This window comes from Mastomys coucha, unplaced genomic scaffold (genome assembly GCF_008632895.1).
Source record: "Mastomys coucha isolate ucsf_1 unplaced genomic scaffold, UCSF_Mcou_1 pScaffold23, whole genome shotgun sequence".
Taxonomy (NCBI): domain Eukaryota; kingdom Metazoa; phylum Chordata; class Mammalia; order Rodentia; family Muridae; genus Mastomys; species Mastomys coucha.
The window spans coordinates 40340071-40364362 of NW_022196906.1; the positions used below are offsets into that span (position 1 = coordinate 40340071).

The 24292-nt window shown below is 46.9% G+C and overlaps 1 long non-coding RNA gene across 2 annotated transcripts; it reads left to right on the top strand.

Moving 5' to 3' along the window:
- Positions 1-6221: 6221 nt before the first annotated feature.
- LOC116073140 lies at positions 6222-7184 on the top strand. 2 transcript variants are annotated; one of them, XR_004111689.1, is made up of 3 exons: positions 6222-6351; positions 6640-6804; positions 7053-7184. It is a non-coding gene; the product is annotated as an uncharacterized LOC116073140 (long non-coding RNA). The 2 variants fall into 2 exon arrangements; XR_004111690.1 differs by having other exon boundaries at positions 6677-6804.
- The last annotated feature ends 17108 nt before the right edge of the window (positions 7185-24292 follow it).

Sequence of the window (24292 nt, forward strand, 5' to 3'; positions counted from 1 at the left end):
TTGGTTGTCCTCTCTCATTCTTAGAAGGGTTTAGTGGCTGTGTGTTGCTTGGTAGGGAATTGATCTGGGATTTTGCTAAGTGTGGCCACTGGGGGTTGCATGTAATAGGAGGTAATAGGAGCTGACACCTAGGATGAGGATAGGCTGGGGGTGGGTGCTGAGGAGGTCAGCAGGAGGGAGGAAAGCAGGGTGGTTTACTAAGATCTGCTTAGTTCCCTGGGAACAGGGGCGGAGGGTTTGCAGAGGCCACAGTAGCTAGTCTGCTACAGAGCTGGGGATGGACTGGGCTTTGGCTTTGGAGGAGAGGAGGGAGAGTGAAGGTCTGAAGCTCATCTACCTGCTTTACTGGCCTATTTGTTGCTCTGGCAGGTTTGGCTGGTGGCTTCCAAGGGAATGGTTGCTGGTGTTGGGGGCTGAGATAATGGGATGAGTGGGAGGGGGAACTTTGGAGGGGAAGATCTGTGTGATTCCCTGGAGCTGGGGGAGTGGAGAGGCAAGAGGAAGCTGCAGTAGGTGGTCTGCTACAGAGCTGGGGGGTGGGAAACTGGAGGATCTGATACGAAGGAGAAGAGCGGGGGGGGGGCGTGAAAATCTACAGTTAGACTTCCTGCTTTTCTGGTAGGGAAAAGGGAAGCATGGACTTCCCTTTCAATGCCCAAACAAGAAACTCTCCCCAAGAAGACATATGTCTCAGGATGGCATGGGAGGAGTGAGCAGGAAGGCTCCAGGGTATCATTGCCAGTTCCCTGTGCTGAGAGCAGGTGACAACTTGGGTTTCAGGGATTAGATGCTTAAGACCTTAGTTTTGACCATCTAAGATGTCCGACTTCTGGACTGGGAGGCCATGGAGAAAGGAGCTCACCTTAGAATGAACATACTGTGGTTTGAGCATGCTTGGCCGTTGGGAAGTGGCTTTATTAGGAGGTGTGGCCTTTTTGGAGTGGGTGTGGCCTTGTTGGAGGAAGTGTGCCACTGTGGGGGATCAAGATGGGGAACAGCTCCTTCTCCAGACCCATGTCTGCCAGGATGCTGTCATGCTTCCTGCCATGGTGATTATGGACTGAACCTCTGAAACTGTAAGTCAGCCTCAGTTAAATGTTGACTCTTATAAGAGTTGCCTTGGTCATGGTGTCTGTTCACAGCAATAACATCCTAACTAAGACAATGCACTACCCTCAGCTGTAGCTCTCACAGATCCAGCAAATTGGGGACTATTTGGAAGAAACATTCTATTGAAGTTTGGTTGGTGCCAATACAGCCCTGGCTGGGGTCCCTGGATGCTGATACAAGACACTTGTCATCAGGCCTGACCTCAACATGGTCTGCACTCATACCAATATCTCTCATGATAATAGAGAAAGGAGCTCTTGACTTGGGACCTTTGCTGGCTAATTTTGTCAACTCAACAATCACTTGGGAAGAGGGAGCTTCAATTGAGGAATTGATTTCTTTTAGACTGGCCTGTGGGTTTGTGGGGATGGGCTTTTAAAATTGCTAATTGATGTAGAAAGGCCCAGCCTACTATGGACAGTGCCATGTCTAGGCAGCAAGGCTTGGGTTGTGTAAGAAAAATGGCTGAGTGTGTTAGAAAAGTGAATCCAGTAAGCAGGGCTTCTCAGTGAGCTCTGCTTCAATTCTTGCCTCCATGTTCTTTCCTTGGCTTCTCCTGATGATGGATTGTAAGCTGTAAGCTGTAATCAAACCTTTGCTAGCCGGGCAATAGTGGCGCACACCTTTAATCCCAGCACTTGGGAGGCAGAGGTAGGTGGATTTCTGAATTCGGGACCAGCCTGGTCTATAGAGTGAGTTCCAGGACAATCAGGACTATATAGAGAACACTGTCTCTAAAAACAAACAAACAAACAAACAAACAATCCAACCAACCAAAAAACAAAATAAAACTTTTGCTACCCTAAATTGCTTTGGGTCAGTGTTTTGTCTCAGCAAGAGAGCAAACTAGAATAGGACCCAGACACAACCATCCCTTAGGGAGGTGGGATAAGTGTATAGCGATCTCTGGAAGGTCTGGTAGCCTTCTCACTAAAGCAGTGGTTCTCAACCTGAGATCATGACCCCTTGGGGGGCAGTCAAATGACCCTTTCTCAGGGTCACATATCAGATATCCTGCATGTCAGGTATTTACATTATGATTCACCACAGTAGGAAAATCACAGTTATGAAATAGCGATGAGAATAATTTTATGGTTGGGGGTCACCACAACACGGGGAACTGTATAAAAGGGTCACAGTATTAGGGAAGTTGAAAACCACTGCTGTAAAGTATGTGTGTGGGGTGGAGCCGGAGCCACTCAGGAACTCCAGGTTGATCTCTTGCTCCTTCCATGTGGAACTACTTGCTCAGCTCTGACCCTTACTTGCTGGGCACTATTGTTAGAAACCTATTCTTCTCTGCTTGGTGGGATGGTGTTTCTCACTGCTGAAGTGTATAAAGAGGTTTTGATTTTGCAGGAGTGTAGCATTCAGGTTCTCGAAAATCTCTCTGGGAGACTCCTGAGCCATTACTCATCTGAGGGACTCCTATGTATGGAGGAAGTCTGCATTTAGTTATTCTGGGAGTGCAGGACCTATGGGCAGGCCAACTCTGTTAGCAAGCTGGGACCTGAAGGCTGCCTGAGATGAGCCAAGGAGACCAAACACCATTGCACAGAATCAAGCAAGAGATGGAAGGGCCCAGGCAGGGCCATGGACCCAGGTAAGTAAGCTATGATGACTCCTAGGGATAAATCTGATGCCTGTCATCTATACATCATTGAACATATAATACATATTTGCCTTTGGGACAAATTAATAATGGCACTGATAGTTTTGAAAAGGCAATTTGTGAAGACCCAGGAGGCACCTGTGGGCATTAAAGTTCAGTGTCACTTTTGGTGGTAGGGAGGGTAGATTTGGGCAACAGGGTCTAGATATCTGTGTACAGCACTGTGGAGACTGAATGATGTCATCCAGGCGGTGGACTGACAGGTGACAGGTGTCTGCCGTGGTAGCAAGTCCTGATGTGGTAAAGCCAGATGGCAGAAAGGCAAAGCGTAGAGCTGAGGGGGTAGAAGGAGTTTTGGATCAGAAGAGGATTCACAGGGAAGCTTGTGTATAAGGCCGAGTGTGGGCAACAGGAAGTCTTGTGTGGTCTGAGGTGTCTGTGATGTGTGCAAGTGTAAGAGAAGAGCTTTGGTGTGCCATGTTTGAACTGGACAGGACATCCCCAACTTGGTCATCCCTTCATCACAAAGATCTGCATGCTAGGTACTATTTTAGCCACCAAAGATAAAGCAGGGAACAAGAAGTCCAAAGCCCTGTCCCCAAGGACATCACTCTAGGGGAATCTCATGTGTGCTAATTATGTCCTCCAACAATCATGTCTGGTACACTTGCCTCTTGCATGATCTTGTAAGTTATTTGTTTTTTATTTTTATTTTTTAAATTAAAAAAAAAAAAACTACCTTCAGGATTTTCTAACCTCACTTGGCCAGACTAATGAGAAAAGGGAAAAAAATACACCCACACTGACATTAGGAAAAGATGGGGAGAATGGGGTCAATGGGCATCATGGGACTAAGGTAATGACATCATTAAGGTACCCCCATGATGACTGGGCTGGAGATCCTGGGAAGAAGTGGAAACTCAGCCCTGGGATTCAGTACTTCCTAGGCTGGCCTCTGTTTTTCCTTGGCAGCTCCTGCTGTCTGAGATCTCATGTGTCTTATGGACACTGTGGCTGTGGTTGGCTAATATGAACCCCCTTCCCCCACCCCTAGTTCTTCATTGCCACCAACCTTCTCCACAGCCTGTAGCTCTAGTTCTGAGCTTCCTCCTCTGTTTGCCAGGAGAGGAACAATAACTTTAGGGCCCAAAGGAACTCCACACAGCCTTTTCTTTACAACCAGTAGAACTGTCAGTGTTGATGAGCAGCCAGGATGGTGTGCTGGTAAATTCTTGCTCTTGTTCTGTAAGAAAGCTTTCTGTCCTGGGTGGTCTGGGCAATCCAGCTGTGGTGTGCCCATCAAACAAGGTCAGGGGCCCTGTGTAGAGGTTCTGGGGCATGCTGGCTTCATGTCCAACTGGAAGGTGGTAGAGTTGTGGGCACTCTCTCTTCTTTTGTCTTATACTTGGACTTTGCTGGTTCCTCTCCTTTCAGCACCATCTTCTCTCATGCCCTGCCCACCACTGGAGCACTGAGTTGGGAAGAACAGAGGCCATGGAGACAGGCAGCCCTAATGTAGTTCTCAGCTCTGGTCTTTCAGTGGATGAATGTGAATGGGCTGCTTTGTACATCAAGTACCCAGCCTCTGTCCCATCCAGGGATGTGAGGGTCCTAGGTGATGTGGGTACGACTTCCAGCACCGGGCAAGAGACTCCACCAAATTTAGCTGCTCGCTTTTTTTTCCTGGTAAACATCAGGATATATGTACTATTTTATTATTTGGGGACATGGTCCCATGTAGCCTAGGCCAACCTTGAGTTCACTACGTAGCTGAGGATGACCTTAAATGTCTGATCTTTCTGAACCTTTGAAGTGCTGGGATTATGAGTGTGTGCTGTCACACCTGTTTATGGGGGGCTGGGAATGAAAGCGGGGCTCTGTGCATGCTAGGTTAGCTCTCTGCCGACTGTGCTGCATCCCCAACTCTGTGTTCCTCATTTTAAATGTCGGTGCTAACAGACTATTTTCTTTTCGGAGACACTCAGCACTCTAACGTCCTTTAATCTCCTCCCCATCCCTGTGTTCTTCAAGGGGCCTTGGGCTCAGCTCCCTGAGAGGCTAGGACTTGGCAGAGAAGTGAGTCTGATGTCTGTTGGTTGGTGGGTGGGTGGGTGAGTGCCTCTGTTTGGGAAGAAGAGAGTGAGCCCTGGTCTTAGTGGCCTTCTGGAGTGTCTAAGGTGGGGATAGGCAGGGGTCTGAAGCCATTTCCTCAACTCCACCCCCACCTCATCTATGTCTGGGGGTTCTCATCCCCTTCTCCCTGACCTTGTATCTCCTTGGCTCAGCCTGGCCTGCTAACGAGCTGAGCCAGCCGCCTGGCGCCTGCCTCTCCAATGTGCTGACTCAGTCCCATGCCTCCTGCTTCCTCTGCCCTTGTTTGAAAACGCCAAGTTAATTGCTTCCAGCTCCAGGCTGCCCTAGTGGGGCACAGCCCTCCTTTCCTCTCCCCTTCTTCACACTCTGAAGGGAAGCAGGCGACTACCCTTCAGCCCCAGACCTGCCATCCATGCGTGTGGGCTAGAAAAGGCTTCCAGTGACCACTGGAAGGCACATGTGGAGGGGGGCTGGTACCCTGGGGGCAGGCCTCCATGTTTCCCAGCCCTTGGGATCCAGAAGTTACCAGCTTCTGCCAGGATGATGAGAGGCATCCTGAGAGCACTTGCCAATGGCCTCTCAGATCTATGGCTAGATCCAGGGCTGAGAGAGGATGCGTGTTGTGAGGGAGACCCGAGGCTTCAAGGAGAAAGAAAGGAAGGAGGGGGAAGAAAGATGGAGGAGAGAAATGGAGGGAAGGAAGAAAAAAAGGAAGAGAGGAGAGAAAGAGGGAAGGGAAGAAGGAAGGCAGAAGGGAAAAGAAAGAAGGAAGAGAAGGAAAGAAAAGAATGAAACAAGAGGAGAAGGGAAGAGAGGAGAGGGAGAGAAAGAAGGAAGAAGAAAAGGAAAGAGAAAAATGAAACAAGACAGGGAGGAGAGAGGGGGAAGAGGGAGAAGATTGGCAAGAGGGAAAGAAAAAAGAAAGAAGAGAAGAAAAGGAAAGAATGAAACAAGAGAGGGAGGAGGGAGAGGGAAACAGCCAACAGACTTTCTTACAGAGTAATGCTCACACAATTCCCACAGGATGGGCTTACAGATGTGCTACCGGGGTGAGAGTGAAAATATTTAACAACAGAATGGTATCAGCTCTGACTAATGGGATAGAAACAGAGCAAGAGCTGGGCAGGGTCCTAGAGGCCTTCTGAACTGTGTCAGGCGTTAACCCTTCAGGCTGCTGGGCCTCAGGGCAGCAGGGCAGGGGAGAGCTGATGGCAGTTGGGGAAGTGTCTCCACATTCCATGAGCCCAATAATGGTGGCCTTTCATCTCTGCTTTCTAGTATGTACATGGTGCCAAGATTGGGCCTGGTGTCTGTTAGGACCTTCACCCTGTGTTGAAGGGATGGCAACTGTCACTCTAGAACACTGGAGTAACTGGGAAGAAACAGACTAGAGGATCAGGTGCATCGGGACTTGGGGCTGGGGCCTGGGGGCTGGGACGGGCAAGAAGAGAGTCAAAACTCCAGAGGCAATTCCCTTTGAGATGCTGAGTGTTGGCGTTCCTGCCTGGAGATTGGTCTCTGGCTCTGAGTGCCAGGTAAATCCCTGGGAGATGAGTGTGTGGGGTGCTGTAATGATGCGTATCAGTTCAGTTATTTTTATTACTGTGACAAAAAGGAGGAAAGCAGAGACTGGGTTGGGGAGCTGTCTATCAGGAACACTAAGGAACCCACAGAGAGAGCCCCGCCCCTTATGGGTCGGCAGCAGGTGGGATACTCTGAGTCAAGTGCTTCCGGGTGGGTGGATGGGTTTTCTTTTATTTTTAAACTTATATCTCTTTTCTTTTCTTTTTCTCTTTTTACTTTTCTTTTTTCCTTCACTTTAGCATTCTTAGTACGTACTCCTGTCACGCTGTCTTTCAGAGTGCAGGTGGCAGGGCCAAGGCAGTGGGAGGAGACAGAAGTCGGCTGATTCCCTTCCAGGAGGGGGTCACTCTATCTGCTCAACTTCCAGGTCCTCGAACCGGGAGCTTCACACAGACTGCCGTCAGGTGAACCCCAGGACAGTCAGTTTCAGGGCTTGCCAGGGCCCTGGTGAGCTTCTAGTGAACCACGCAGGCCACGCGGGTTCCCTTCCTTCCACTGGGGCACTAGCGATCACGTGCTTCTCCCTCCTGGCTTTCCTCCCTGGGTCTCCAGCCAGCCCGCTGGCTTGATGAATTAGCCCCATAGATATTCCGTCGGGAAAGCAAACACATATCATATATATCTTTGACAAGTTATTATTCTCCCTTATCAGGATTCGGGTGGATCTGTGCCCGCCATTACTCAAGCTGCACACTTGCTCTACTGGGGACCAGGCTCCAGCCACACGAGGAAGAAGGGTCCAACCAGCCCAGCCCAGGCCCTGCCCTGCCTGCAGGCTGTGCTGTGTGGGTGTGTGTAAGCTTAGGAGTGTGGGTAGGGTTGTGGGGTATCTTGCCATTGCCATAGTCCAATGGTACCCTGCCTGGTTTCCATGTGGAGGCTAGGTGTGACCAAATGAACTAGAGATGTTCCAACCCTCAATCCTTTCATCTGAAACTCAGGGCTGGAGTTGTGTCCCAAGGAATGAGAACTGGTTTGGGACTCACTCTTGTCTACTTTGTGGGGCTGGACTGGGACCTTGGTTATCTGTTGCATGGGCTTTTTAGTGACTTGCTGGCAGGAGAGGTCACCTGCCACCTGCCACCTGCCACTAGTGCCTGAGTTTCTCAGAGCCAAAGGGGCTCCTGGAGGGCCAGCCTTTAGCCCCATGGTAGCCAAGGCTGGCCGGCCAGTGAGGGCTAATAAATGAGATGTAAGTGGGTATTAGTGCTCTCAGCTTGGCCACTGGGCTGTGATTTGTCATCTCTCACCCTGCACATTCCCATTTCCCCAGAGGCAGGCTCCATATTAACAAGTCCTCTACTTAGGAATATAAATGGGGCGTCTGCAACTGCTCCTGACAGCCTGCAGGCTGCTAATGCACTCCGGCCTTGGGGGTGGGGGAAGGGCCACACTGGCTCAGCTAGCTTCCGAAGTAAGAATGGTGGAGGGGAGACCCGGCTGCCTTCACTGGAGAGGGACTGCCCATGACTCCACACTGCCCCAACTCTCAGACCTGATGGAACTGTGAAGGGCCACCTCCCCAGTTCCAGGCATACATACCACCTGCCATCTCAGGACACAAGACAGACCTTACTGTCTGATGGCCCCACAGGGTTTATGTGCTATTTGGTGTCTGTTGGCAGGTGGCTTCCTCCACATCTGATATTTCATAGAGGTACCTTGTCCTGTTCTGGGACTGACAGGGAGTTTCTTAGGTCCGAAGGAGAAGTTGGGGAGGGGGTGCGTGTCTTTTTGAGGATAGAAGTGACCCCTACCCCTGTATAAAGAGTTTCATGTAGCCCAGACTGGCCTCTAACTCATTATGTAGTTGAAGATAACCTTGAACTTCTGACCTTCCTGCCTCTACTTCTCTTAGTGCTAGAATTTTAGGCTTGTGGTACCCTGCCTGGTTTTATCTGACGCTGGGAATCAAAGTGAGGACTTTGACCATGATATCACTGTCAACTGAGCTGTGCATCCATGAGACCTGATTCGGACACCCTGTCAGTGGTGGGGTGTGTTTTGGCCTTTGGCCACAGTGTGCAGCCTCAGCTTCCAGCACTGGGCAGAGCCTTGGGTTCTCAGGGTCTGGTGCCTCCACATTAGGTATGCCCGTAGAAGGTAGCCATCCACTGAGATGAAGGCGTTGGATGTAATTATGATCACAGCCACTAGAGGGCAGCCCAAGCTTGTGTTTCTCTCTTTCTAGGGGCCGAGGACTCAGGAAGGGACAAGAACAGATAAGGGTATCTATCTGTACTGGTGTCTGGACTGGGGTCTGTTGCTCTGAGAATGTTTCTGGTCTCTCTGTTCTTTGTAGTCTATTACTGCCAAAATTCTTCAATTCCAAGTAAAGGAAGAAAGATCTTAAAAAAAAAATTAAACCCATGGTGGTGTGGGAGGGTAAGCATTTTGTTTGATCATTTAGTTGTACAACATTTATTTTACTGCCATTTAAAAAAAATCAGCAAGAATTTCAGAGGTTAAAAGGCTTTGTAGAGTGGCCAACAAAGGACTGGTCTAATTTGAGGTCCAGATAATGAGGGGAGCCCATGCCCAATGCTTCCTGGATGACTACGAACCAGAGGCTGGATAGGCCACAGAGCTAGGATAGAAAAACAAATAAAATGATTCCTAATGCTATCCTTATAATCTCACAGATTGCTGCCCAGCCTAATCAGCTTCCTCCTGCAGCTGATGGGAGCAGATGCAGGGACTACAGTCAAACACTAGAGAGAGAGAGCCCAAATTGGAGATCTCCATTGAGTCCCTCCCCTTGGAGCTCAGGGAATCCTGCTGAAGATGAGGAGGAAAAATTCTGGAAGCCAGAGGGGTCAAGGACATCAAGAGAGTATGGCCCAAAAAAACACAACTAAGTAGGGCTCACAGGTCCTCACAGAGACTAAACTAACAATCAGGAAGCCTGCGTGGTTCTGTCCGAAGTTCTCTGCATATATGTTATGGTTGTTAGCCTGGCGGTTTTGTGGGACTCCTAACATTGGGAGTGGGGGTGCCTCTGACTCTTTCACTTGTTCTTGGGACACTTTTCTTCCTACTAGGTTGCTTCTCCCAGCCCTGATATGAGGGTTTGTGCCTAGTCTTATTGAAGCTCGCTATGGCACGTTTGGTTGAAATTCCTGGGAAGCCTGCTCTCTTTTTTTTTTTTAAAGGGAAATGGAGGAACAGTAGATTGGGGATAGGGGATATTGGGGTGGGGCTGGGAGGAGTAGAGGGAGGGGGAAACTGTGGTTAGGATGTGTATATGAGGAAGAAAGGAAAAAGGCTTTGTAGATGATGTGGTTGATGGTCAGAGTCCCAGGCTTTGTACCTGAGGGCCTGGTTGGCATCCCAGCTCCTCTGTTTCATTGCTGGATGTCTGAGACTCAATTGTCTCACCTGTAAAGGGTCGATTATAACACACACTCCCTAGGGCTACTGTAGGGATAAATGTTGTAAGGACTGTGTAAGTGTATGTGCATGCCCATGTATGTGTGTGCATGCCCATGTATGTGTGTGCATGCACATACACTCCTGCACAGAGGTCAGAGGATAACTTTTGGAGCTAGCTTGCTCCTACTATAGTGGATTCTTGGGATCCAACTCAGGTTGTAAGGTTTTTAGGGGAAACACTTTTACCCACTGAGCCTTTTTGCCAACCTAGTTCTTTTTACACACACATACACACACACACACACACACACACACACACATATATATATAAAACTACATTTATATATTTTATATATTATGTTATATTTATGTTATATATTATGTTAACTCTATGTTATAAATAAATATATATTGTATATTTATATTATATAAATATATATATTATGATAAGCAACCATATCATATTTTGATGAAGGGTAAAGGTCAAATTGAAAACCAAACACTATTTTTCTCTTTGTATGGATATTTTAAAAATCATAAGGAATTAAAGAAACACGCGTAACGTTGACATTCCCTAGGACTTTGTATAGAATGAGTGGATGTCAGTTTACACCTACATTTGTACTTCACATTTCTGAGGAGAGGTTGTCTGCTGGGCCTGTGCCCTCTGGAGTGGGGTGGGAGCACCTACCCGTTCCTCAGCTGTACTTGTGTAAGAGGCTGGTACCATGAACTAGCCTGTCTCAGAGCCACTGTGGTACTTTCTAGTTCATGAGCCTCCCTTACAGCCGTACTTAAGCACTACAAGAGGAGCTGCTGACCGGGCCAGAGCCAAGCTCCACCCCCAACAGTGGGCTTCACTGGGTGTGGACCTGGGGCCCAGCTATGGGGCTGCCTGAGAGCTGCCTGATGCCTTTGCTAGTCCTGTTCACTGCCTGACTTGACTGGATTTAGAGTCTCCTAGGAGACACACCTCTGGGTTGTGTCTGGGGTGTGGGTAGGGCAGTGTTTCCAGAGGTTTAACTGAGGAGGGAAAACATGGGGTTCCGGGATGATAATTCTGGGAGAAAGCTGACTCCCAGCATTCATTGCTGCGATCACCTTTCGGCTTCATGACCACGGGTACAGCTTAACCTGTCACAGCCACAGCGGCATGAGTACCATGTTTCGCTGCCATGATGGTTATACCTTAAACCATGAGCAGCCCTTGCTTAGGTTGCTTTCGTCCAGCACTTTGTCAAAGCAGTGAGAAACGTGATTAACACAGGGAGGGACCTTGGTCTGAAGCTTTTCTCTGGGGAGGATGGGAGGGTGGAGAGCTCCCCCACCTCCCAGGCCTCCCAGAATCCTGCATACATTTGAGAATAGTTTGACTGTGGAGTGCTCTTCTCTTGTTGGTGAGAGAGGCTTTGGTTTTAGGTATGGCCCCATGATTAGCTTGTTGGACTTTTTAGTAAGTGTCCTGAATCTCTATTTCTCCCAAAGCAACATGTTTCCTCCAACAAGGACACACCTCCTAACCCCTGTCAGGTTACCTCTTCCTGTTTACCAAGCATTCAACTATATGAGCCTATGGGGGGCATTTCTGTGACTACCACGGTTTCCTCACCTGTCTGAGGGGACAAGCAGCATCCGTTGGACCTTGAAACTATGCTGCCTCTGAGCATGTACATCTCTCACTTCTTCACAGAGAGTGTGTGCTGGCCAGCTGGGCAGCTGCAGTAGATACTACCAGCAATACTGCCTCACTGCAGTGGGTGCCTGTCTTAGTCAGTGTTCTATTACTGGGAAGAGACACCATCACCGCAGCGACTTTTATAAGAGAAAACATTTAATTGGGGCTTGTTTATAGTTTCGGAGGTTTAGTCCATTATCGTCATGGCAGGAAGCATGGTGGTAGGAAGGCGGATATGGTAGCTGAGAATTCTACATCCAGATCCGAAGTCAGCAGAAAGAGAGTTACATTAGGTCTGGCTTGAGCATTTGAAACGCCAAAGCTCACCCCGCCACCCCCCCCCCCCCCCCCCCCCCCCCCCCCCCCGCTGACACACTTCCTCCAACAAGGCCACACCGCCTAATCACACCCCATGATCTACTGACTCCTAGGACTGTGAAGATGGCCTGCCTAGGAAGACCTTCTTGTCTGTGCATGGTGTCTCTTGCCCTGTTTCTCATTGTCCTCCTTCAGAGTTTGTCATGAGGTCCAAACTCCTGCTTTTCATAAACATACCAGTTAGCTGATATGGTGGTTTGTCAACTTGTCACACTAGAGTGACCCAGAAGGGAGTCTCAGTGAGAGATCACCTAGATTAAGTTGACCTCTCTGTCTGAAATGGCCTAGATTAGTGGGAATATCTGTCCACTGTGGGCAGCACCATTCCCTCTGGTGGGGAATCCTGGATTGCATGAGTAGAGAGATGGAGCTGAGCACTAGCATGCATGCTTTGCTCTCTGCTCTGGATGTTGACTGTAATGTCCCTCTTACTTAAGATTCTACCACCTTAACTTCCCCCACAGTGATGGGCTGCAACCTGGAATTGTGAGGCAAATACATTTCGTCAGGGTATTTAATCACAACAACAGGCAGTGAAACCAAGCCAGCTGGGCATGGTGTTGTATGCCTGTAATACCAGAGCTTGGGAGGCTGGGATAGGAGGATTAGAGTTCAAGGCCAGCCTGGGCATCTAGACAGTTTGAAGCTGGGCTGGGCTGTATGGTAAACACTGCCCCCCCTTTTGTTTTGGTTTGAGTCTCATTATATAGCCCTGGCAGGCCTGGAACTTGCTATGCAGACCAGATTGTCCTTACATTCACAGAGATCTACCTGCCTCTGTCTCCCAAGTATAAAAGACTTGCCTAACACGTCTGATAAGACTTTTTAAAAAAGCTACCAATCTTTGTAGGGCCCATCTTAATGACTTTTAAAACACATGGCTGATTTTTTCCTCCATAACCTCTCGAGGATATTCAAGGTCATACTCTCAAGTCTTAGACTGGAAACTTGTACACAGTACATTGGGAGGCAGAGCGAGGTACCTGAATGTGTGATTTGGAAGACAGCAGCAACATCAAACAGAACCATGTAGAGGGGGAACAGCATGCAGGGCAATAGTTTGGCCTAGACCCCTCTCCGGAGCAGCCCTTGATGTCTCCCAGACATCTCCCCTGGCCTCAGTGGAGAGGTCATCTAGGTTATGGGATGTATAAGAGGGCAGAGGAGGTAGTGTCATGTGGACTAGCTTCAGAGGGCATCAGACCCTTAGTCTCAGTGGGAAGGACACCCCAAACACAACATTTATAGAGTAAAAGTCTGCCCTTTAGTGGCAGCCTTGAGATGCTGGAGGTTTGCCAAGTTCTCCTTTGATCTTAATGTGGCTGAGGTGGCAGAGCAGGAATACAGGGGAAGGGTGTTGGTACCACTCAGGCCAGAAGGGGCTCAGAGCTTGTTCCTGTAATTGATAAGAGCAGGGGGTCTGTCTCCTTCCCTTCTCTGACTATGTCCAGGGATACACTAGACAGAGGCTATGTGGGTATACTCATGCGCATGAGCATTGATATGCGGGTTGTGGCCTGCTGCTGGCCAGGTGTGCATCCATATTAATTAGGGGTGAATCCCTGGAAAGCAGCCGGATGCTGAGTTTGCTGGGCAATCTGCTTAAGCCAGCTGCTCAGTTCCTGGCCACTGGAAGGAGATTTGGATTGTTAGCTCAAGCAGTGGGACCCTGATTTGTCCTGTTTGCCAATTTCTGTGGTGTAAATAGTCCCATCGTGGCTGATCTCACACTACCAACATGAAGCTGACAGGTGTAGGCACTGCTGAGAATTGAACACGGTGGTCCCTCCCCTCATGATGGAGGGCTCTGGCCCAGCAATGGGGTAGCTCCAGGTTGCACTGAAGGGTGATTGGAAGCTCAGCAGGACCATGCTGCCAGATTGCTTTGGTGTGTGTGTGTGTATGTGTGTGTGTGTGTGTGTGTGTGTGTGTGTGTGTGTGTGTCTGTCTGACTGTCTGTCAGTCTGTCTGGAATCTTCATTGGTAAGGAATTTTCTGTGACTGTGGGATAAGAAGACAAGAGGTGGGGCAAGAAGAAGGTAGTGGTGGGAGCTCTACCATGAAGCCAGTGCCAGAGGGATGCACCGCAGAGTTTCTTGTGGTTCACCAAGGCCCTCTTTCCTGCCACCTTTAAACTGAATGTTCACAGCCACTAGCAGGGCATTTAGAACCACAGCCTTTCATAACCAAGGAAAAGGAAGCTCAGAGGGGTCACATGACTGCTCTCGAATGGCCACTGTGCATTGATTGGATGCCAGGTTTTCTGTGCCCTTTCCTTGCCTAGGATGTGAAGACCCAAGACTTTCCCCATGTCTGATGCCAGCCTATGGACCCAGAATTGGGGCTCTTTGACTTTGGTCTGGCATATAAGAGTCCCTCAGCAAATCCTACCACAGGCACCTGCCTTGGCAAACGACTAAGTGTCACCCTCTGCTCTTCAAGGGCCAGGTCCTTTGGTGCATGAGTGCTGGCCACTCTTAGCCATCCTTTTTGTCCAGGATGAGATTGTGTATTGCCCCTACTATTCAGCTTTAGCCCTCCATCACAGATCTCCGATGTCTCTCTTCTAACTACTGCTGGATCATGAAGGTCCCTCCTGCTTTTCTTGGGACCTCGTTTGGGCTATAGGCAGAAATACTCCCCAATAGGAGATTGGGCACACCAATATGGGTCACACAGCAGAGAGAGAGAAATAGTAAAACACAGATGCCTAGAGCACACATACCTGCACACTTGCTAGATCCTTATCTCGCCTTTTAGGGTGAACACCGTTTGATCCCCACTTTAGAGATGAGGTTCAGAAAAATATGTTGCTCAGCATCACATAGCCAGGTTAGAGGTCCGATTCAAATCTATTATATCTGTTCTTAGCATGGCACCATCTGGCCTGCACATTAAGGAAGGGAGACCAGAGAGGAGGGGACAGGAGATTGAAGGGCAAGGGTGGGTGAGAGGCGCCAGGTGTCTGCTCGCACCCCTCTGTGCCGGGGCCAAGTTGGGCTGCTCTGCTTGAGAAGTGGAGCAGCATACATGGAGAAAGGGCACCAGTAAGGAGTCGGCTTTGTTTCTGCCAGCCGGTGGCCTTGGGCAACTTATTTTTCTTCCCTGAGCCTTAGATTTTTCATTTGCAAAAGAGAATGAAACTCCCTCACTGTCTATCTCCCAGGCGGGTCCTGGTGGTACCGGAAGCATAACTGTGCAGTTGCTCATTTAGCTGATTAGCTCCTGTCAGCATCTGAATCAGTGAAGGCAAGTCAGGCACTGCCCTACCTTGCTATCTGCTTCAGGGATAAATACCCGCAAAACAACCCAGGGACAAAAGGGCTTATTTCATCTTACACTTCCAGGTGTCAGGTCATCATTGTGGGAAGTCAGGGCAGGTGTTTAAGGCAGGACCTTAGAGGCAGGAAGTGAAACAGAGGCCATGGAGGAGTGCTGCTTATTGGCTTGCTCCCCATGGCTTGTCCAGCCTGTCTTTTTATACACCCCAGGACCACCTGCCCAGGGCTATCACTCCCCAAGTGGGCTGGCCTTTCCCATGTCAATCATTAGACACACCCACAGGCCAGTCTGATGGTGGCAGTTCCTCAGCTGAGATTCCCTCTTCTCTGTCACTCTAAGTTGTGTGAAGCTGATGAAGACTAAGCTGCACAGGTCCTGTCCCAGCTCCCTGTGGGACTTGCACGTTGTTTTTTGATTTTTGCACATACCATGGCACATCTGCTTCTGTACACACACACACACACACACACACTCATACATATATACATATATTCATAATATATGCATACACATACCTATACACACAGACACACACTCTCACACATACATATATATGTACACACATATACATACATACATACACAGACATACACATACTCACACATACATATACACATATATATATACACACATATACACAGGCACAAACACACACTCACATAGTCACATACATACAGACACACACTAACACAAAAACACACACAGAGACATACACACACATAGACACATGCATATACACATAGACACACACTCTCACATACATACACATGCACAGACCCACAGACCCCCATATGTATACACTTAGATATATACACATTCATGAACATACACACATACACACTCATTCATTTACACACAAACACACACATACACACAGAGAGACACACATGCTTACACAACCATTCCCATACCCATTCACTAAATCATTCACACACAAACACACGTATGCACAGACACACACACTCATACACACAGACACAGACACACACACACACACACATACCCACACACAGAAGGGTTTTGGGGAGAGAATGAGTTGGTTATTTTGAGGGCTTGGGTTAAGAAGATGAAGGTGCTCCGAGAGCCTGTGTAGAAATGGACAGGAGATGGGATTCTCCTTAAACACACTCGAGAGTTTGCCTGTTCTTTTTCTCTCGCCTTCCGTCTCACCGTGTAGCCCAGATTTACTTACAATTCTAGATCCTTCCACCTTAGCTTTCTGAATGCAGGAATGGTAAACCTGGTTCCTTGGCCTTGTTTTAAATGTGACCTTGAGAGACAGTGTTTAGTTTTTGTGCCCTAAAACCTCTTATAATTGAAGATAATAATAATAATCAAAAAAGCACTCTTGCTCCCTTCCAGAATTTCATAGTTCCAAAATCAGGTCTTATACTTACATTTATGGTTCACTACAAGTTAAAGCTTGAAAAATTATTTACTTTTGCGTGCATACGTGTTTTGTCTGTCTGTATGTGTATGTACCACATGCATGCCTGGTGCCAGCAGAGGTCAGAAGAGGGCATGGTAATCCCCTGGATGTAGGTATAATCTACCCTGTGGGTGCTGGGAATTGAACTTGGGTCCTCTGAAAAGTAACCAGTGCTCTTAGCTGCTGAGCCATCTCTTCAGTCCCTCAAGTTAAATTTGATATAAAATATCCCCTCCTCTCACCACATGAAGTTTCCCACTGCCATTTGTTGCAAATGCCCCCCCCCACTGGATTACATGGATCTTTTGTCTGAAATCAAATGATGTGTGTTGAGCAGCCTTCTGTCACGTCAGCTTCATTGATCTATGTGTTCATCCTCATCTCAAACCACACTCTGTGAGCACCATGGCTTTGCTGTAAGTCATAAAATCAAGGCGTGTAAGACCCTGTGCCCTACGTCTTATTTCATTTCCCTTTGAAACAGAATGTCAATTTATGACAGGGGCCCACTGGTCCTTGACTAGATTTTTCATTGATCTCTATGTAGATTGCTGGGGAGCGTCAGCAACTTCACACGGAGCTGTCTGCTTTACGGCTGCGGTACATCTCTAGTCTCTGAATTTTTCTCAGCAATGTTTTGTAAGTCTTCAGTGTGAATGTCTTACACAAATTCTGTTAGATGTTATTTTTAGTACCACTACTATTATTATTTTACATGTCATTTGTGTGTGGGCTACATAGCTCTGTGTCTGTGTATGTGCATGTGGAGGCTTGAAGTTGATGCTAAATGTCTTCCTTGATTGCTTTCCATTAAATATTCTTAAGATTTATTTACCCCCTCTCTCCCTCCCCTCTGAGTGACAATGCATGTCACAACACATATGCAGTATATTGGACAATTTATTTGCAAGAGCTGGTTCTCTCCTTCTAGCATGTAGGTTCCATTCAGGTCTTCAAGCTTGGGAGCAAGTGCCTTTACCCAATGAGCTGGCTCATCAGCCCCTCCACGGTGTTTATTGAGGTGTGGTCTGAACCTGGGGTCAGCCAGTTCTGGTTAGTCTAGCTAGCCAGCTTGTCACAGGGATCCCCCATCGGTCTCCCATGTTGGGATTGCTGACAGCAGCTGCCATACCTGCCTGGCTTTTCAATGTGGGTTCTAGAAATCTGATCTCTGGTCTCAGACTTGCATGGTAGGCACTGTTTTGAGGTCAGTTTAGATCCAACACAATTCAACATCAGGTCAATGCAGATGATAAAAATCAGGCCACCCCTGATCAGTCAGGGTCGCAGAACAGACTTGCGAGCTGAACCTGGAGCCAGAATATTACAGAGCTTTTAACCTTGAACACCACCAATATCTGTGCCAAGTTACAGTTGTGTTTCCCCACCAGTCAGGATGTATGGAAAGGGGACTTCCTTAGGAAGAAGTCTTTGTGGTATCCGTGTCCTGTTCTCCTTGGTTGGCTTATTCAACTGTTGTGGGGCAACTTGCCTAGCGTTCATATCTCAACTTGCCAATCAGGGAGTCAGTTACCCAGGTACATGCCTCTCTCTGCTGAGCGGGATGTCAGTTACCCAGGAGGTCTTTGGAACTTAAACTTTATTTGACCTCTATTCAAAATGGAAGTTTTACTCAAAATGGCTTCAGTTTGGTTCCTTATCCACTGAGCTATCACTTCAACCTTAGAACTATTGTTTTCTAGATTTTGTTTTTAATTGTTTGTTAGTATGAGGAAGCACAGTTTAAAACATAAACCTTGTGTTCCAAGTCTGTTCATCTCATTTTTCAGTTCTGGTGAGTTTTTTTTTTTTTGCACGTTTGTTGGAATTTTTTCTATAAATTTATCTTTATCTGCAAAGACAATTTTGTCACCCTTTTCAAGCAGTCCTAAGCCTTTTTCTTATCTTATTGCATTGGCTATATGACATTAAACAGAAGAAAACAGAAACCTTTTTTTCTCAGTTTTAGAGAAAAGCATGCAGTGTTTCAACACTAAGTATAATATTAGTAACAGAGTTTTAAAATGCACTTTATCGGAGCTGGAGACATGGCCAAGTGGTTAAGAGCGTGTGCTGCTCTTGCTGAGGACTGGAGTTCAAGTCCCAGCATCCATGATGTGTGGCTCACAACTATCTGTAACTTCAGGTCTAGGAGATCCGAGGCCTCATCAGACACTGCACTCCCATATACAAACCTGTGTGCATGTGTGTACACACAATCAAAGAAACTGTTTATAGGGTTAAAGTTGTGTTTAATATGTTGAGATTAAAACAAATCATATGTAGGCATTGCATTTTTAAAGTCAATTTTCTATATTTATTGCCTATATATTTTTTGGTTTTAGCCTGCCAACACAGTGAATCACAGGTGGGGGTTTCCATGTAAATGTTCTGTTATTATGCACAAACATATTTAGTATTATATTTTTTTTCTTGAGTAACTGATTTTTTTGTCACTGTGAAAATTTTCTTTTTCAACATCTATAAGATTAATCTTTTCTCTTTCGACATCTTCGAGATCACTGTATCTTTTTGTGGTTCCAGGATCTAAAACCAGGTCTTGCTCACACTAGATAAATGTTGTGTCTACAAACTATGTTCCCATGTTTCACTAATTTTTCCTTAAAAATTATGTGTGTGTGTATGTGTGTGTGTGTGTGTGTGTGTGTGTGTGTGTGTGTGTGTGAGAGAGAGAGAGAGAGAGAGAGAGAGAGAGAGAGAAAGAGAGAGAAAGAGAGAGAAAGAGAGAGAGAGAGAGCATGTGAAGGTGTGATGGTTTGTATATGCTTAGGCCAGGGAGTGGCACTGTTGGGAGGTGTGGCCTTGTTGGAGTAGGTGTGTCACTGTGGGTGTGAGCTTTAATACCCTTGTCCTAGCTGCCTGGAAGTCAGTATTCTGCTAGCAGCCTTCAGATGAAGATGTAGAACTCTCAGCTCCTTCTGCACCATGCCTGCCTGGATGTTGCCATGTTCCAGCCTTGATGATGATGGACTGAGCCTCTGAACCTGTAAGCCAGCCCCAAATAAACGTTGTCCTTTATAAGACTTGCCTTGGTCATGGTGCCTGTTCATAGCAGCAAAACCCTAGCTAAGACAGAGGGTGTGCATGTGTTCCATGGAGCATCTGTGCAGCAGTAAGAGGAGAGCACAAGGCGTTGTTTTTCTCACTCTACTTTGTGTGAGACAGTCCCTTGTTCACCACTGTGTGTGCCAGACTAACTGGAGTGTGTGAGCTGCAGGGGTTCACCTGCTCCTCCTCCCATCTTGTTGCAGGTGTGCTAGGATTATTATTTTCTTTTTAAGATTTACTTATGTATTTTATGTATATGAGTACACTTGTCTTCAGACACACACAAGAAGAGGGCATCAGATCCCATTACAGATGGTTGTGAGCCACCATGTGGTTGCTGGGAATTGAACTCAGGACCTCTGGAAGAGCAATCAGTCCTCTTAACCACTGAGCCATCTCTCTAGGATTGTTGACTTGTGCAACTGTGTCTGTTTTTTTCTGGATTCTGAAGACTTCATCTCAGATTCTCATGTTCGTGTGGCAAATATTTTACCTTCTCTAAGCCACTTCCTCAACACCATTGCTTTCTTTTGAAAAGTGTTTGTGTTATTTTCCATTATTAAAAAATATAGTATTTGTGTATGTGTCTCTGTGCGTGAGTATGTGCATGTGTGTAAGTGCCCTTGGAAGCCAGAAGAGAGTGGTGAGTTCCTTGGAGTTACAGGTGGTTGTGTTCCTGATGTAGCTCAGGTCCTCTGTAAGAGCAGCAAGTGCCATCTCTCCAGCCCCTAATTCTATACTTTTAGTCTTGCTGCCTCTTTTTTTAAAAAGATTTATTTATTATTATACATAAGTATACTGCAGCTGACTTCAGACACACAAGAAGTGGGCATCAGATTCCCATTACAGATGGTTGTGAGCCACCATGTGGTTGCTGGGATTCGAACTCAGGACCTTTGGAAGAGCAGTCAGTGCTCTTACCTGCTGAGCCATCTCACCAGCCCCTTGCTGCCTCTTGTATGTTTTAAGCATTCAGTCTTAATTTTTAATCCAGCTTGATGATCTCTGAATTATAAGTAGCATGTTTAGAAACATTTACCTGGGATGTAATTATTAACATTCTTGGATCTAAATTTAAATAATTTTAAAATTTATTTAATCTTTGATAATTTCATACATGTATATAATACATTCTGGTTACACTCACCTACTCCTTACTCTTCTCCCCCTACTACCAACCCCCCTTCCCCGCAAACAGATCGTCCTCACTATCATGTCTTTTTGTTTTGTGATCCACTCACTGAGTTTAAGCAGGGTCACCTGTAGGTCATGGGTGTGAAGTTATTCATCAAACATGGGCAGCTAACTAGTTCATACATCACTGAAGACAATGCCTCCCCCTCCCCCAGTGCCATCGACTGCCAATATCTTGTTTGGGAAAGGCCTGTCCCTATGAGCCTCTGTCCTCTCCATGACTGAATGTTGATGGGCCCATTCTTGTGCAGGCACAAGTGAGTTCATGGGAACAGTGTGTCTTAGGGTTTCACTGCTGTGAACAGACACCATGACCAAGGCAACTCTTATGAGAACGACATATATTTGGGCCTGGCTTACAGGTTCAGAGATTCAGTCCATTATCATCAAGGCAGCATCTAGGCAGGCATGGTGCAGGCAGAACTGAGAGTTCTACATCTTGTTCTGAAGGCTGTTAGCAGAATACTGACTTCCAGGCAGTTAGGATGAAGGTATTAAAGCCCACACCCACAGTTACACACCTACTCCAACAAGGCCATCGGAATAATAATGCCACTCCCTGGGCCAAGCATATTCAAACCATCATACAGTGGATATGCCATACTCTAAAGACAGCATGTCACAGCCTTCTTCCTCATCCTCTGGCTCCTACATACTTTCCATCCCCCCTTTCATTGGGAGAAATAATGCAGCTGTCCTATTTTGGGCTGAGCACTCAATGGTCACTTATTCTCAGCTCCTTGACCAGTTTTATGTCTCTGTATCAACTACTCTTTCCTATAAGTTAAAAAAAAAGTCTTCAACTAAGGCTGAAGTAAACACTGGTCTATGTGTATAAGCAAACAAATATTTAGGAGGTAGTTTTACAACACACCCATTTCATAAAGCAGAGGCATGAGGTTCACCTATAGGGTCTATGACCTCCCCAGCCATGGGCCTCTGACCAGGTCCACAGCATCAGATGTGAACTCCCTCTGTGGAGTAGGCCTCAGAGCCAATCAGAACACAGACAGAAAACAAACAAAGAAGCAACAACACCAAACAGTAACAGCATGCAGCTGGCTCCCCACACCAGCCATACTGACTGTCCCAGTGAACGTGCCTTGACTGGAGGCTGACATTTTAACATGAATGGTCCACAGCTAGGTCAGACCACTGGGGATCTTGCCCTCCTGGTACTTGCATAGATAGCATTTTCTGACACCGTGAAAGCTAGCCAGTGGCGGTTCAGCTTGATTTTTCTGTGTCCTGCTGCCGATGTGTATGGCGCCTTCAGCAATACAGTTTCAGCATCTATTTTGTATGGGCAGCCAGGAGTAATGGCATCAACATCTGTTGCTCTGGGGGCCTCTGGGTAGCTTTCCAGGTCAGCAACTTGCAATGACCCATGGCTTTCAGGACTGGCATTCTCTGCACATGCAAGGTACTTTTTAAAAAATACTTTCGGCAGGCAAATTGGTTCGGTGGGTGATGGTGAGTGCTGCCAAGCTTGATGATCCGATTCTATTCCTGGATCTACATAATGGAAAGAGAGAACTGACTTCTACAAATTGTTCTCTGAACTCCACATGTACCATGACATGCATATGCATGTGTGTGTGTACATACTTGTGCCTATGAGTTCACACACAAAGAAAATAAACAACCTTAAAATTATAAAACCAGCTTATAAACTAGTAGGTTTCTATATGACTCCTTCAATACTTTTTGCTTCTCTACGGACTTAACATACATCATTAAGTTATTTATTTGTGTTCTCAGATTTAATATAGGCACTTAAAGGACTTATTTAAGAAACTTAATTTCACTTATTTATGTGCAAGAATGTTTTGTGTATGTGTATGTGTGTGCAGCATGTGCATGCTTGGTGCAAAATGTAGTCAGAAGAGGGCTTTGAATCACCTAAAACTGGAGTTATGGAGGGCTGTTATAGATAGCCCACATGTCGTTACTAGGAATTGGACCTGGTTCTCTGCAAGAGCAGTAAATGCTCTTAACCACTGAGCCATCTCTCTTCTCTACTTAAAGTACTTATAATGATAAATCCGCATGCGATAGCCTCAGGTGCCCGTAATGCTGAGGCAAGGCTGGGGAACCAGATTGCTTAGGGACTTGAAGATTCCATCACTTACAGGAGACAGGAGACTGGGCTTGTTGACTGTCAGCCTAGCTCTAGGTTTAGTGACAGATTCTGTCTCAAGGGAATATGCAAATATTGATAGAGCAGGGCACCTGATGTCCTCCTTTCGCCTCTGCATGTAGATGGGTACATGTACCTATGCACCTGAACACACAGCACACATACACATCAAGCATACATACATGCTCTCTCTTTTTCTCTGTCATACATACACACACACACACACACACACTGGATCAGTGAGGAAGCAAGAGGAAGCCAGCCTGAGTGCTCAGGAGTCATTTCCCTGAGAAGAGATGAAGCTGAAAGGTAAGAAGGAGAGAAAAGCTGCTATGGAGAACAGAAGGGCCTTCTTCTCAAGGACCCTGTATCTCCTCTGCCAGGCAGTAAGGGCCCCGGACCCCGTATCTCCTCTGCCAGGCAATAAGGGCCCTGGACCCCATATCTCCTCAGCCAGACAGTAAGGGCCTCAGCCTATGAGCTCAGGTGCAGCAGCCTAGGTTTTAATATTTGCTGTTTCTACCATGGTTCCCACAGCAAGAACGGTCTTCCCCAGATTAACCATTTATTCTTGGTGTATGTGTGTGTATGCATAAGCATGTGAGTGTAAGTGCCCTCAGAGACTAGAAAAGCTTGTCTAATACTCTGGGAGTTGGAACAACATGTGATTGTAAGCTGCTGGACGTGAACACTGGGAATCTAACTCGGACCTCTACGAGAGAGGCATGCACACCCGATTGCTGAGTCATCCTCCCCGCCTTGAGACTTTTGTTTTTCACTATTTGAAATATGGCTTTTTTCAGATTCTTAATGTGAAGGGGCAGGGGTGACAGCAACAAGCAGGATTCCCCTGTCGAATAAAGCGATGTGACTGGATCTGTCTTGTCTCAGAATCTCAAGAGGGGAACAAGTGAGCTCCAGGTCTTGCCGTGGAGCACAGGCTGGCCTAGAAACCCTTATGTGGTGCAGAACACTTCAGATTTGCCCTCAGCTGCCTCAGCCTCCCAAATACTCAGATTTCAGCTGTGCACCACCATACCAGGTGTCTTAGTTAGTGTTTTATTGCCGTGAAGAGATACCATGACTAAGGCAACTCTTGTAAAGGCAAATATTTAATTGGTGCTGGCATACAGTGTCAGAAGTTCCGTTCATCATCATCATGGTGGGAAGCATGGCAGCATGCAGGCAGACTTGGTGAGCTGAGAGTTCTACATCTTGATCTGAAGGCAGCCTGGAAAGACTAGATAACACTGGCCAAGCTTGAACATGTATATGAGACCTCAAAGGCCCACCTCTACAGTGACACACTTCCACTAACAAGGCCACACCTGCTAATAGTGTGCCACTTCTTTT